This window comes from Oenanthe melanoleuca, chromosome 6 (assembly GCF_029582105.1).
Source record: "Oenanthe melanoleuca isolate GR-GAL-2019-014 chromosome 6, OMel1.0, whole genome shotgun sequence".
Classification (NCBI taxonomy): Eukaryota; Metazoa; Chordata; class Aves; order Passeriformes; family Muscicapidae; genus Oenanthe; species Oenanthe melanoleuca.
Window position 1 is genome coordinate 8,760,674 of NC_079340.1, and position 14,058 is coordinate 8,774,731.

The following is a 14,058-nucleotide window of genomic DNA, read 5'->3' on the forward strand; positions in this document are numbered from 1 at the left end:
TTCAAGAAGCTTCAAGATTCTATTTGTTCATTTTTCCATGTTTTTTGTGTGACCTTGGGAAAAATTACCTAATCTTCTCATATCTAAGTATTTCTGCCTGTAAAATAGAGATAATATGTTCTTCATCATCATGTGGCTACTCTCAGCTTTTACAGTTTGTTCCAAGATTCACAACTGGAAATAGAATTTTTTTTTTCCATTTATTTTATTCTCATTTTCTTCCTTTACTGTACAGTTATCAAACTATCTAAACTACACGATCACATATGAAAGAGAGAGATTGTTGGTGAAGGGGATAAGGGATGCATAGGCATTCTTTTTCTCAACAGAAATTATTTACTGATGTCCACCATACAGACTTCAGTTGTTTATAGGTAGCAAGAATTAAATAGAATCAGGCATTTTATTGGTAAGCTGTAACTAAGAAAAATATGTAGCATGCAATTGTATAGATGTTTTTGATCAAATGCCCTATGTGACATGAGCAAAGTCAAACAAGTGATAAAATCATTTTTAGGGTTTTCTGCTCTGTTAATGGGGCAGAAATTGTTCACAGAAGAAGGGAATCCTTGACCAGCAGTGTCATCCAGGAAACAAAGGTAACATAAACTGGGTGAAGCACTACAAAATCAAATAAATGAGATTTCCACTAACTTCCCTGAATGCCTAGAATGAAAAGTGGAGAACACTGTATTGTTTAGCCTGCTCTGAATATCAGACAGTTGTTTCTGCCCTGTCCAGACATGAATTACACTTTCAGGACCAACTTCTACTTTCATTAACAAAAGAGCTCCATTAATATCAAAGGATTCAAAATAGAGCAATTCATCAAAGCTTGAACTCCAAGAACTGTTAATAAAGTGAGGCTCACCATGAGAAGAAGGAAAGAAGGTAAAAATAAGACTATACTCTTAAAAGCTTATAGAAGCATTTCTAGTGGCTGGAGCATGTGCTATTATCACAGTACACCAGAATCTCTAAGGTAACTGTCCAGTGCTGACCTGTGACTTCAAGGAAATCAGCTCTCATCAGAGTCCCAGCAGTATACAATAGTATACACTAGACTGGTCATGGTTGCAAACAGATAACCCTAGAACAGAACATATGACAATGTTTTCAGTAATACCTCTTCTCTTATTTATCTATACTAGATATGCTATGAAAGTTCACCTTTAAAGAAAAAAGAAAACAGAAAGTAAAAAGAAAGAGAGGTTTAAAAACCAAAGAAAAATAGGTTTTCTTTTTGACAAAAAGTTTCAGATCTAATCTTACAAGCTCCTTCTTAGTGTGACTGCTCACCTTCATTGTCTTGTGCAGACTGTAGAAATTCTGCTTAGCTCAGTCCACATCTTAGAGATTCTTCTCATTTTCCCTACCTCCAGCAATGAGGGACCAATCAACTCTTCTCTAGTTAACTCACAGGGCCAGAGGGAAGGCCCTTGCTTACCCTTTCCATGAAGCTGCTAAGAAATAGCTGTTCCTCCCCTCACTTCCTTTTCAAACCCTGACCTCTTGATCAGGACTCAGCTCCCTTCTACCTGTAAGTCCTGCAGTCGATATTCCTTGACACTCATCCTATGGACAGTCCTGCTTTCAAGCCCTCCCAGCAGTATCACCATCCTCTTCTAATTTTTAATGGTTCACACTTCTAGTATCCCCCTTCCAAGCAGCCCCAAAGCCCTCAGGTAGCAAAACCAGCGTTAATTAAACACAGCTCCCTCCTGGCTTTTAAAGGAACTATTTATGCTTCTACCTTAACATGTAAACAGATGGAGTCTAGGCTTATAATAACCCTCCAACTGTGATTTTAAAATATGAATCCTTTTGATGCTGCTGTCCTCAGCTGAAGCCTCTGAGTAACAGAAGCACATGTCAGAACCCTTAATGTGTATTGATAGATCTTATTCAAAGTGCTATTTTCCAGATGCACTTGTTAAAACTCACTTTCTGCTGCAGCTCAGTGTGGTAAGAAGAGAACTTAATCTGATGAAGGACAGAGTTGGGGTAGTTGCATCTGGTAGATTGGTGGTTCATCACATTCACTGCATGGATTCCTTTTGAAAATCATTCCTCTGAAAAAGAAAAAGCCACACCAGCCTTTCAGGTTCAGGATCATTATGGTCAGTTAGATGAGAAGTAAGTCTCACACAAAAAGAGCTGCTCTCTTTAGGCACTGTAGATACCAGTTTTTTCACCTGAGGAATTAAAAGCATGTCAATTCCATGCAACATGATGTGAAATTCCATTTCAGGACAGGGCTAAGGAGGCCACAGCACGTGTTACAGAGCTGCACCTTGCAGCTTCCCTTCATTGTCCTGTTTCCTGAAATAGAAAGAGTTCCATCACAGCTCAACCTGCTCCATTTTCACGGGTCACAGTACAAACACAATTGTTTCTTAGAGCAGTTCATGAACGTGGCAACAGTGTGAGCTGCCTGAATTCCAGCTTTTAAACATAAAATTACTGCAGCAGTTTTCAAAATAACTCAGCTGACTATCCAGCATCACTGGAAGCCATTTCTGGGAAACACAGGATTTGGGGTTAAGGATCAGGGCATTTCTTAAGCCAAAATACCGTCAAGGCCAGATATCTTACCAGAACAGCCATACAAGTAGGAATGGCATGATACCAGTAAAGACTTACAGCAAATTCAGTGAATCCAGCTATACAAGGTGAATTGTAGCCTCATGGGAACTGGGTTTCTCATCTACTACTTTAGGGGAATTCTCTGAACAGAAAATCATGGTAATTAAACAACTTCATGGGGATCATAAATCAGTTCTAAATTTTTCAGTTAAAAACCAAAAAGTCCAGTAGCAATAAAGTAACATCCTCTACTTTGTGTCTTTGTGACTACTTAAAATTTTCACAATACTACTATTTATTCTCCAGTTTTGTAGCTCAGGACTGGAGACAAGAGAAAGGATTTGAAAAAGGATTCTGGTGTCCAAAGGACATTCAACAACTGAAAATTTTTGGAAGTCCCAAATGCAACACTCACAGCTATTACATATACAGTGCAAGTTACACCAAATTACACTCAAAATGTTGGCTGATTTGACAAGTCAAGAGGATCCCTTCTGTTTCAACATGTGACTAACTTGCAGGCACTTGTCTTTCTCTGCTTCCTCCTTCCACGAGCTAGTGGCTTGGTTCCAGCAGAATTATTTGACTTCAGTAAAATTTGACTGTTACTAGTTCACTTGATCTAAACTTGAAAGAGCTCATAAGAAGAAAAAAGCTCCTCACTGAAACTTTTATTCTGTTCCCTCTACAACTTATATCCAGCAAGTAAAGGAAAGGGCTGAAGAACAAAATAATAAAAATTGAATAAAGAATAAGACATTCCTGTTGACTTTTCTGAGAGCTCTGTTCTTGTTACCTCAGGCACTGTTTCAAACAATGGGGGAATTGAAACAATTTACTTTTTAAATAGGATCCTTAGACAGTATCCCACTTGTCTTCCCCTAGTCCACTGAAACTCAGTTGGAAAGCTTAGCTGACCCTAAACAAACTTTGAATTACTGAAGCTTCCAATAAAGCTACAAAATAAATTTATTTTACTTATTGTGATTGTACAGATATGATCTTGAACATTTTTTTTCACATAGAGTGCCTTTCTTTATTAGTCCTTCGCTCTGCTTACTGCATGAAAACATTGTGCAAGGGCAGAGCTGATTGCTCAGTTACTGTCTAGTCTATTTAGAACCTGACCATCAAGATATTCTTGATCTTTCTTCAAGGTTGGGCACCGAGATGCTACCCTTTGAAGAAAAACATATACCACCACTCAGGCTCCAGCAGCAGCTAAGTTAAAACTTAGCTCACAGTTTCCTCAGCAAAGTTTATCCCAGTTTTCAGATGTCCCAATGAAAACTGCTTCAATAAACCAATGAGATCTACTGAAAAAATCATCAGCTCAAGGCATCAAGTAATCAATTCAATTCAATTCAATTCAGTGCAGTACCCAAGATTATCTGTAAAAGGTCATATCATTTACTCTTGGAGTACTGCAAGGCAAATTCAGGAAGGTCTTGCATACTCAAACAGAAGATTAGTAGTGCCCATTGTAAGAAAGATGCAATGATGGATTAATCAATCTTCAACAGAGATGCAGAGAAATACCAAAGGAAACAAGTGGGAAGAGATTCCCCTTTCCCTTTATACAAAGAGCCTGCATTTACAGCTTAGTGTTTACAGTTAAACAGTGAGTTAGAATTAAGAGGACAACATTTATTTAGCCAAACTAACTGAAAATAATATTTTTAAGAGAATTCCATCTTTTCTTCTATCTAAAATCAGTGCACAAAACATTTGTGCTGGCATTTTGGAGCCAGATTAGCCCAAATTTAGCATGAATGTGATGAGAGTTATAAGTCAAGTAGCATTTCTAGGGTTTATCCTGCTTGAATTACCTAGTCCCTCTTGAATTACCTACTGCCATAACTCTATTTTCAGCCTATACCAGGAATGCTATGTTAATAATATAGCCCAGGAAAATGACAGGAACAATCCAAGGAGGTTATAATGTGAACAGCCTTCTTTTTCATGTTTGAGCGACACTCTAGAATTGTGATTCACAATGTTCTATTGAACTATATGTAACAGCTTCACATTTTGATAATTTTGTTTGCATATTTGTTTTGCTCTTAGTATGTCAGCAACACTAGGAAGCCTGTAAAATTAAATAAAAAAATTAAAGTAAGACTGAAAATGGGAATGATGAATCTCTATCTTACAAGGATAAAATTACTAAAGTAGAGCCACTAAAAATATGATCCTCATCTGAGCTGTGCTTGCTACATGTTCCTAAGATTTTCTGTAAAATTTCTGCAAAACAAAATAATTTTGGAGATCCAAAGTATTAGATTCCTTTGGCAGATTTTTTACCAATGCCAGAACATAATCTCACATGAACCAGACTGTTAACTGGACAGTCCTAATTTCAAAGAAATTCCTCCTAGTCTTTTGTCAGAAGGGAAGTGAAAATTGTGAGTTGCTTTGTAAATTGCCCATTTATTTGACAGTGACAGAAGGAAAAAAACCACTGACTCTCTTGCCCCCTTACACAGCATGTGCAAAAGAACTGGGAAAATCAGAACTGCTAAGCAATCACAAATGGAACAGCCTCATTTACTGGAGCTGTCACAGTCTGGGTAAATGACAGTGCAAATGCAGGCCAGATCTGCACTCCTCTGAATGTTAGCACTTCTGTCTGAACAGTCACATCAGTGGTGCTACTGAGAAATAACACCTACACAGCCCATCCAAACCAAAGGCAGTATCTTCCCAGTTACTTGTTCCTCAGCAGGGACTCTCAGAAAGCCACACCCATCACTAGGTTATTTCGGAACTCAGAACCCCTTCAGCTGGGCAGGGAGGGTGATAAGATGTCAAAAGCACTATCCCAGCAGAAGGCATATCCATACTTTGTGCTGCAATGTCTGTACTTCACTTGATAATTTTCCTAATATCATCATTGGCAAGGAGCCCCTCAGTACTTGTGGAGGCCAGCCTTATTGGGTAGCAGTCATTCTTTTAAGTTTCCATTCATGGTGGTTGCAGCTTCAGTTTAAAAATACTGCAAATAAGCTGCAGACAGCTTACTAAAGTACCTAACAAACCTAATGAAACCATACTGCAGAAATGTATGAAAAATCAGGGGCCTATTTATAAGGAAAACAATGTTACTGAGACTGATCTGAGGCTTAACAGATGATGAAACAGTTTGGGAGATCAGATTGTCATTAGAAGAAAAGATGAAAAACCAGGGGAAAGACTTGCAGAAAATTAGCCCTTGACAGAACTATCTGAATTTTCCAGTAAAGGAAATTGGCCAGACTGGAATGAAACTCTTGGGTGAAAGGCAAATCACACTGAGTGAATCACTGAGGAAAATGGACAGCTAAATCTATCAGTAAGCTACTTTCCAGAAAGCAAATAGGATTGTTTGCACAAGATGGCCTAGCCAGTGTAGTCTCAGTGCTCAGCTTTTCCTACTAAGAGGCAACTATTCCAAGACCATTGGTAGGTAAGCAACATATTTCCGAAACATCATTTAAAATACAAGTTTAATACTGTCACTAGTGCTTTCTATAAAAATGGGATGGAGGATTTTGTCCCTCCAAATGACAGGCAGGAGTTTCTGGGAACAGGCTGCAGGCTCTTTTAGAGAGTGCTGAGCAGGTAGAGCTCCCATACTTTCAAGTTCCCCAGCCTTGCGTGACCTATGGAGAAACATACAAGCTAGTGTATTTCATCCTGTTTCAAACAAAAACAAAGTCTGAAGCAAAACTGTTCCATCACTCATCAGAATAGGATTATTGGCCAATTCCCAGTCATTCTTGCTGATACTTTTACCAAGGACCAGAAAATCAGGTTATTGAAAGCCTTGGAAAGACTCAGGTAGGAGTCCTTAAATTTAAATACGACTTTTTCTATCACACATAGAATGGGATAATTTAACAGAACATCATGAAATAAACATAATTTCCCACCATCTGGATCATGCTTTCCAGCCTAATATACTACTTTATGAGGTCGCTCACCTCATCACAAAATGTTTCCCTTGGGGATATAAGCCAACTTGTCAGTGGAATATTTTTGCAGCTGCCATTAAGTCACAATCCATATGAATTCTGGCCAAGTATAAATACAGAAATAATTTAGATACATTTTTCCTAGCCTTGTCTGTGCATCCTGCATATTGGACCAAAAGAGGCGTCAGTTCTTTAAAGTGTAAAGAGACTTGAGGTTTCATAAGACAAGAAACCCGAAACCCTGAATTGCGACCCTTTTAAGTAGGCTGGAGCTGAGGAACTTCTCAAACGGGCTGTGTATTGCAGCGATTCCATCGCTGTTTATCCCGGCCCCCACCGCGGGGCTCCCCCGGGCCCGCCGCCCTGTCCCTGGTGCTGACCGGGCGCGGCCCCTCGGCACAGCCTCACGGGACCTTCCCAGCCGGGAATCCTCGCTCCTGGCACATCCAGGGGGCTCCGATGCCACGGGGCACCGCACGCCTTTCCAGCGGTTCAACGCTCGGTAACAGCTTTTCTGGGTTTTTTTTTCTCCCGTTTTTAACAAACTCATAAAGCAGTGGCTCTGTCATTGCACTGAGAAAACAGCTTTCTGCGGGCTGCTTTGGGGAGCGTAACATAAGCCAAAAAAGCAAACCAAACAGAACTGCTGCATAGAGGGATGTATAGAGCGGGGTGCCTGGTCCTCGACAGCACTCAGCAGGACCATGTGAAGGCACCACAAGGCTCACTCAATCTCTTTACTCATCTCAGCATCAGTATCCTGGTGAGCAATTAAATTGATCGTTCTGCATTTTCTGTCTTCTCTTTGTCTCCTCTCGGGACGTCGTTTTAACTTTCCCACTTAACTAAAACGACCATTGCTTATCAACACCAGTGAATCAGTAGGGGGAAACAACCTCGCTTCCACTTTTCCTAGGGGTCAGTGAAAGGAACCACCGTTCTCACTCGTGCTCCGGCCGCGAGCAAAGGGGCTGAAGGCAGCGGGCGGCGAGCGAAGGGGGCCGAAGGCTGCGGGCTCCAAGCCCGCAAAGCATTAACGCACAAGGCTCAAGAGCTTTTGCTGAACTTGGGCAGGACAGCAGCCCCTCCCGGCCGCCCTCGCCGCCTTCCAGAGCGTTCCTGGTCCCATCCGCGGGCGCAGCCCCCCCGCTCCCGCCGCCATTTCATCCCTCGCATCCTTCCCTGAGGGCTCAGACGCGGAACGCCCGCCCCCCGGGATACCTGCTGCCCCGGCGCTCGGCCGAACCGCTCCCCACAGCTCTGTGTCACCTTCCTGCTCTGCCACCACGGCCCCGAGGTGATCTCGGCCCAAACTCGGATATTTACACGCCGCCGCCGGCGGCTTCCTGCGGATCGGTCCCTGCGCCACCGCCTGAGGCAAATCCCCTCCCGCGCCGCCTCGCCCACCCAGCGCCCCCTCGCGGCGGGACGGGGAGCGGCCGCCTCCCTCAGCGCGGCGCTCCCGGCGGCCCGGGCGCTCTAAAGGCTCCACCTGCGGGGCAGCGGCTCTTCCCTCGCCGCGGGGGCGGGCGGGGGTCTCAGCGCTTCCCTCGGCCCCGGTCGCGGCCGCCCTCTGGCTGCGGGGCCGATGTCCGTGGGCGGGACCCGCCCGGCGCGGCCCGGGCAGCGCTGCGCGGCCGGAGGCGGCGGCGGCCGCTCGGCCCGGAGGTGCCGGTGAGCGAGGCGCTGCGAGCGGGCAAGGTGGGTCGCGCCGCGACTACAGCGTGTCTGTAGTGGAAAATTAAACCCCAGAGAGCCCTTACTGGAAAGGCAGAAGTGAGTAGGCGAGGTTGAAGTGTAACTTTCGGGAGGCTGCTTAGTTATCTTTCATCCTTGTGAGTATAGGCGCACCGCTACATCAGCGTGCTGCGGTGATCCCTGAGGAATCTGCGATGGCCAAATGACACTGATGGCACAGGATCCTTCTCGCTGAGCGCTCCCAGGCTGTGCCAGACCTCGGGCTGCCAGGAGGCAAAGCCTGCGCTCTCAGAGGTCCTGTGACCTCGATGTCAGAGCTCAGCCCCTGGTCTGTGTGGAGCTGACGGTGATGTCTTTGGTTTTGTTTGGATTTTCTTCGTTCACACTTTTCTCTTTTCTGAGGCCAGAGAGTCAATTAAATTTCCCTGTAGCAAGGCACAAATTCCACTAGTCACAGGATTGCTGTAAACTTTCGTGTTTCAGCCCAGAGCTGGAGAACTGTGAAAATTGAACAGCAACACATTTTACAGACTTCTTTTTCTGCCTCAAGTACATGTGTTAGAAACTGAGCCCTGCGTTTTAATCCAGTTTGCAGCTGTTGACTCATTTTCTCACTGAAAGCTGGTAATCTAAGTGCTGTGGTTATGTTTATAAACAGGGCATGTTTAAAACAACAGGTGTTTAGGTGTTCTTTATCTTTAAATAAGAAATTTTCTCATCATGGGAAGGTAAGTGCCATAGAAGTCTGAAGTATTACATTACGTAGTGAGTGTCTTTAAAAACAATGTCTGTAAAGCTGGTAAGATGAGAATTAATATACACTTAAGTCGTCACAAACAGTCTGGAGTTGTATCTTTCCCTTCCCTTTCATGGTGAATCTGTCTCTCCACAGGTTTCCAGTTTAACACAGTTACAAAAAAACTTCATACCTTTTGAAGTTTAATTTTTACTAAACTGTGTTGTATACCAAATATTTTATGGTAGTGAAAGGAGGTTGTTGCAAGGAAAAAAAGACTATGCAGTAGAGGAAGAAATGTGAAATACAAGGGGCTTTTTTCATAAAGGTGAAAATAGTCATGGTGAAAGATCTAGAGGGAGTGGTAAATATCAAATTCAGTTAATTGGTAAAGAGATACTGGCAGCAGCAAACAGCCAAACAGGAAACATTTGAGCTGCATTTCTGAAGGCATTATATTATAGAGAAGGAAGATAATATTTTATCATTATATTGCTCTAGCTTATTTCCTCAGCATTATCAGCTTTTTCTGGAACCCACAAAGCACAGTCTTAGTAAGGTGTTGACAAAGCAGAATGTGGTGAAGCCAAGTGTGATAGAAAACTTAGCAGCTTGAGAAAGATCAAGACTTAGGATGACTTGATAAAGGGCTAACAGGACCTCAGAAATCCTAATGTCCATGAGAATTGAAGGATTTTAAATAAATAGATGAAACAAAGCTGTACATGGAAGTAGTAGTAGGGCTAGCTCAACTTAGTTCAGAGTTCAGCAGTGAAGGAAAGGAGAACACAATGAGCTCTTTTGCAGAATAGTCTTACTTTGGAAGCAATATTAAACTTGTAGGGGAAAATATCTTTGCTCTTGGTAATTAATTTTATATTCAGTTTGCCACTGGCAAGGTAGGAATTCAGAGCTAATTTTTTTTCCATATCTAATGTGTCAATTTCAAAGTCCTTAGCACTGCTTAGCTAATATATAGTTAATGTGTACTATTTCATCCTGTTGATTTCATGTGAAATGTGCTTAACATTGGGTTGATTCAAAACTTTGGAAAACTCCAGGATTGCGTATATTGGACTACTGGTTCAAAGCCTGGGTTTTCTTCATACATGTGTCTAGTAAGTAGTTTCTTCAAATGCTCCATTTACCTTGCTTTCCTACTCTTCTGGAGGATTGTAGATAATTGTTCTGGGGACAGTGCAGGAGTCCATGGGACAAAAAGGGTGTGTTTGTCATAAAGCTTAATGCTGCCTTCTTGTACTGCTACTCCCTCAGATGAGGGAGACTGGAAGAAAGACAATCTTTTTGCCTATTTTTGTTTGGGGTTTTTTGTGGTTTTTTTTGTTTGTTTTCCCTAAAGGAAAGTCTATCCAGCTTGTTGAACATCTTCCTGTTAAAGAGGAGATGATAGTTTATTCATGTGCAGCAAAAATCTTTCACTTGCCTAAAGATAAAACATTGAAACCATGACCTTGTATGCATCATTTTATTTGCCAGAGATTCATAGTCTGTTGCAGCTCAGAAGTCAAACTCTCAAGCAATCCACTTCTGAAATCCTTGATGATCCAAATGACACAACCTTTTTGCTGCAGTAACAGTAATTCACATCTTTCCTGTCCGTACGTCTACCACAGCAGCTAAAATATAACCCCTGACTAATGTGTCCAGCTTTGTGGAGTAGTAGCAACTTTAACAATTGGAATTTCCATTACATGTTTCCTTCCACCTTAATTTAGCACTGACACTAGTGGTTTATTTCATTCACTGAATGTCTGTGCGCTCCCGAGCACGCAGTTGTGGCTCTCCCAAAGCCAGGTCACTGTAATACGCACAGCATGGTCTCCTAGCACGTGTGAATTGTTTCCGCTCGTGTAACATCTCTGCTGGGCTTGTGGAAGGACGGCTCTGCTCGGGCTCAGAGGCATTTGCTGGAGGTGGTGGCACTCTCTTGTGCCTGGTACCAATCCAGCTTCCTCACAACTGTTCCCATCAGTCAGCTGGGAATAGCTTGGGGCAGGAGGGGTGGTGCCTGAGGAGGTCTGGACAATCCTCTGATTTGATATGCGTAGAGAAAATGTCACCCTGCTCCTGGAATATGTTTTTTGTTTAAATGTCACTCCTTACATCAGTGACCTCCTCTGATTCAGCACTCAGCATAGTTTCTCTCTGAAGGGAGCGAGCTTTAAGTAGGTCATAGATTTTGACATAGCCAGAGAATGTAGGGAAGAAGGCACATCATGAGAAACAGAACACTATTATCTGGGCAAACAAAAATTATTTTTGAAACAGATTAGCAGGCAATTATGTAAAGCAACTTAAAACATAATCTAAACATCCCAAGCCTCTGAAAAACAAGGAAGTTGCTCGTTCTGTACACACATTTTATTTCAGCCTCTGGTTTTCCCAGAAGGTTTTGATGAGGTTTGTGCTGGTAGCTGTGATGGCACTGTATCTGCTGCACTGTCTCACTTTTGAAAACAGGGCAGGGCTGAAACAGCCATCTGGGTGATTCACCTACTTTCTTATTTAGAAGCTGATTGTACTGAAAGTCTGTAGAAGGTGAGACCTATGCTAAGGATGTCCCTACCAAATGGAGCTGTGGCTACAGCATGAACTTCTGTAGCATTTTAACTTCATTATTAGAAATAATAATAGGATATAACAATTTGAAATATATATGGATATAATGAAATTTCTTCAGGCAGGCAGAGGGGATACAGACATAGGAGAGAGGCTTGGAGAGAGAAAACTGTGGAATATTCTTTCTCCAAATTGCACGTGGTAGGGATAGTGCAGACACATGAAAAAGCTGTGGTGCTGATGTGTTGAAGGGAAATGTTGGCCAGGACACTGGCATGTCCTCTACACTTTCCTTTTAAAAATGCCAAGCTATGCTGAACATTCATGCGGACATGGACAGAAACCAAAGGAGTAGGAACAAGTGACCTCAGTTTAATATTTCATTCAAATGACAGAGCCCTGAATGTGATGCCCACTCTGATTTCTTAGCTTACCATTCAACCTGAAGGATTTCTCAGATGCTTTCAGATGTCCTGATAAGGAAATGGCATGTTATAGATGTGAAAGTATGACAGAAGACCATAGTGTTTGTTTAAAAAACATCTCTGTTTCTTAGTACTTAGGTCTGTTTAGTTTGTTGTGTGGTTGTATTCTGTTCTGGGTTTTGCTTCCTCCCTTTTTTCTTTTATTTACACAGATGACTGAAGATTTAGGTATGGCAAAGTAACATGCACAGAATTCACAGTCCATAAAACTATGGCCTCTTTTCTAATACTTATTTATGTGACACTGTCTTTAGTAGTGAAGCAATGACCTGTTATGTTTATCTTACTCCTGGTTTTATTCTGTTCACCTGAACTCTTGAAATGGAGCCAAGAAAGGAGACTTAAAAACAGCAGTGAATTCCTAGAAAAAGAAGAGAATATACCTTTTGTGTGTGCATGTGACTTTCTAAAATAAAAAAAACAGTACTAGATAAACTGGCAGGCCAGGAAGCTCTGCCATTTTAAATCCAACAAGTCAGTTTTGCCTCTCCTCAAAAGTAATCATCCAAACATCAGTGGTTCTGGACTCACAGAGGATAGGTTATAAATACTCCTAATGTAAATGTACCCTCAAGGTATTTGTGAGACATCAAACCCCTGCTTTATTGTCAAGCTGTATCTTGCTATTTGCTTTTATTTTCATTGGGGCCAGTTCTACTGGCTTAGTGTAACTTTTATTTAATTCTGTGTGAATTGCTGTGGTTTAATGTGGACCCCTGGCTAAAACAGAGGGTTATATGGTTTAGTCTAGCGCCTATGCGGAGATTAATTATTCCCTTGTACAAATGGCTTTTCTGGCACTGTGAATGCTAGACAGAAACTTCTATTGCTTCATTGTTTTGAAAAATTATTTACCATCTCCTTAGAGAAAGACTGAGTTCCTGGTAGTGTTTGCTCTCAGCTGTTTTGTCATCAGGTATTTATTGTGTTTTGAGGTAGGTGTATTGGCAGGGTGACCATTATCAGTGCTCAACCTGAGCTGTCTCATTCTAGTGCATTGCGTGGGTTTGCTTGTCTTTTTGATTATCAAAGTTGAACCCATGTTTGGGGGACTTTTTTACCCCCCTTTTTTTAATAGAATGGCAATTTCTTTCTAACCAGAGTATACAGGAGGATAAATGCTGCTAAGATACAGGAGAGAGGTTCTGAGGTCCTGCACAAATTATTGACTTGAAAGGGGTGAACATTATTTAATCTTTGTAGCTTTACCCTGAGAGTACAAACTTTTTGTTTATATCCTTAGTTTTGCCAACAGCTTCTTCCCTACCCTCATGCCTTCTGTATTTTAGCAATTTCCAATCTAAGGCAGAAAAGCTATCCAACATTGCTGAACAACGGTTTATGGAATTCCAAAGAGCTGGAATGTAAACTATGAAAAACCAAGGAATTAATTAAGGAAGCAGTTAGCTAACTATTTGTATCCTTAGCCTTTCATTCAAGTGTCACACCTTTAGAAGACCTGTATTGAAATGATGAACTTGTATTGAAATCATGCTTTTGTCACAAATTAAATGCTGATTAGAAGTATCCCATAATACAGCTTTCTGAATTAAGAAAGAATTAATGGTAATTTTCCCTAAAGAAAGCAAGTTCTGTGGAACCAAGAGCCAAACAAGAAGTTTGTGGGGTTTTTTGTTGGTTTTTTTTGGTGATGCTAAATACACATAGTATATACTTACTTCTTTCAGTTTAACAAAGCATTGTAAAAGAAGGTTAACACTTTCTTGGTGCCTTTCCTGCTACATGTGGAAAGATCTATATAGAAACAACTTGTATTATATGTCACAGTGCAGGATACCTATGTGCTGAAGCAGAGTTTTAAAATGGCTTTGTAGTTGTTAACAGGTTAGTGAAGAGACGTGCATGTTTGGGATTTTAGAATGGGATTTTGTTTGCTTGTTTTATTAAAACGTGTGTTTTGTCTATATAGTAACTGAGCAGCATGAGGGGCTTGAGGAGCCTAGAAAGATCTGTCCCCTTCCCTGGGGACTATATTAGACCTCTGAGTCATGAAGTCTTT

The 14,058-nt window shown here is 41.6% G+C and overlaps 1 long non-coding RNA gene across 1 annotated transcript; it reads right to left on the bottom strand.

Annotated features, from left to right (window-relative positions):
* Positions 1–196: 196 nt before the first annotated feature.
* Positions 197–7,955, bottom strand: LOC130255220 (uncharacterized). Its single transcript, XR_008840880.1, has 3 exons — positions 7,761–7,955; positions 1,945–2,072; positions 197–1,090 (listed from the first exon to the last, which is right to left on the bottom strand). It is a non-coding gene; the product is annotated as an uncharacterized LOC130255220 (long non-coding RNA).
* Between the last annotated feature and the right edge of the window lie 6,103 nt (positions 7,956–14,058).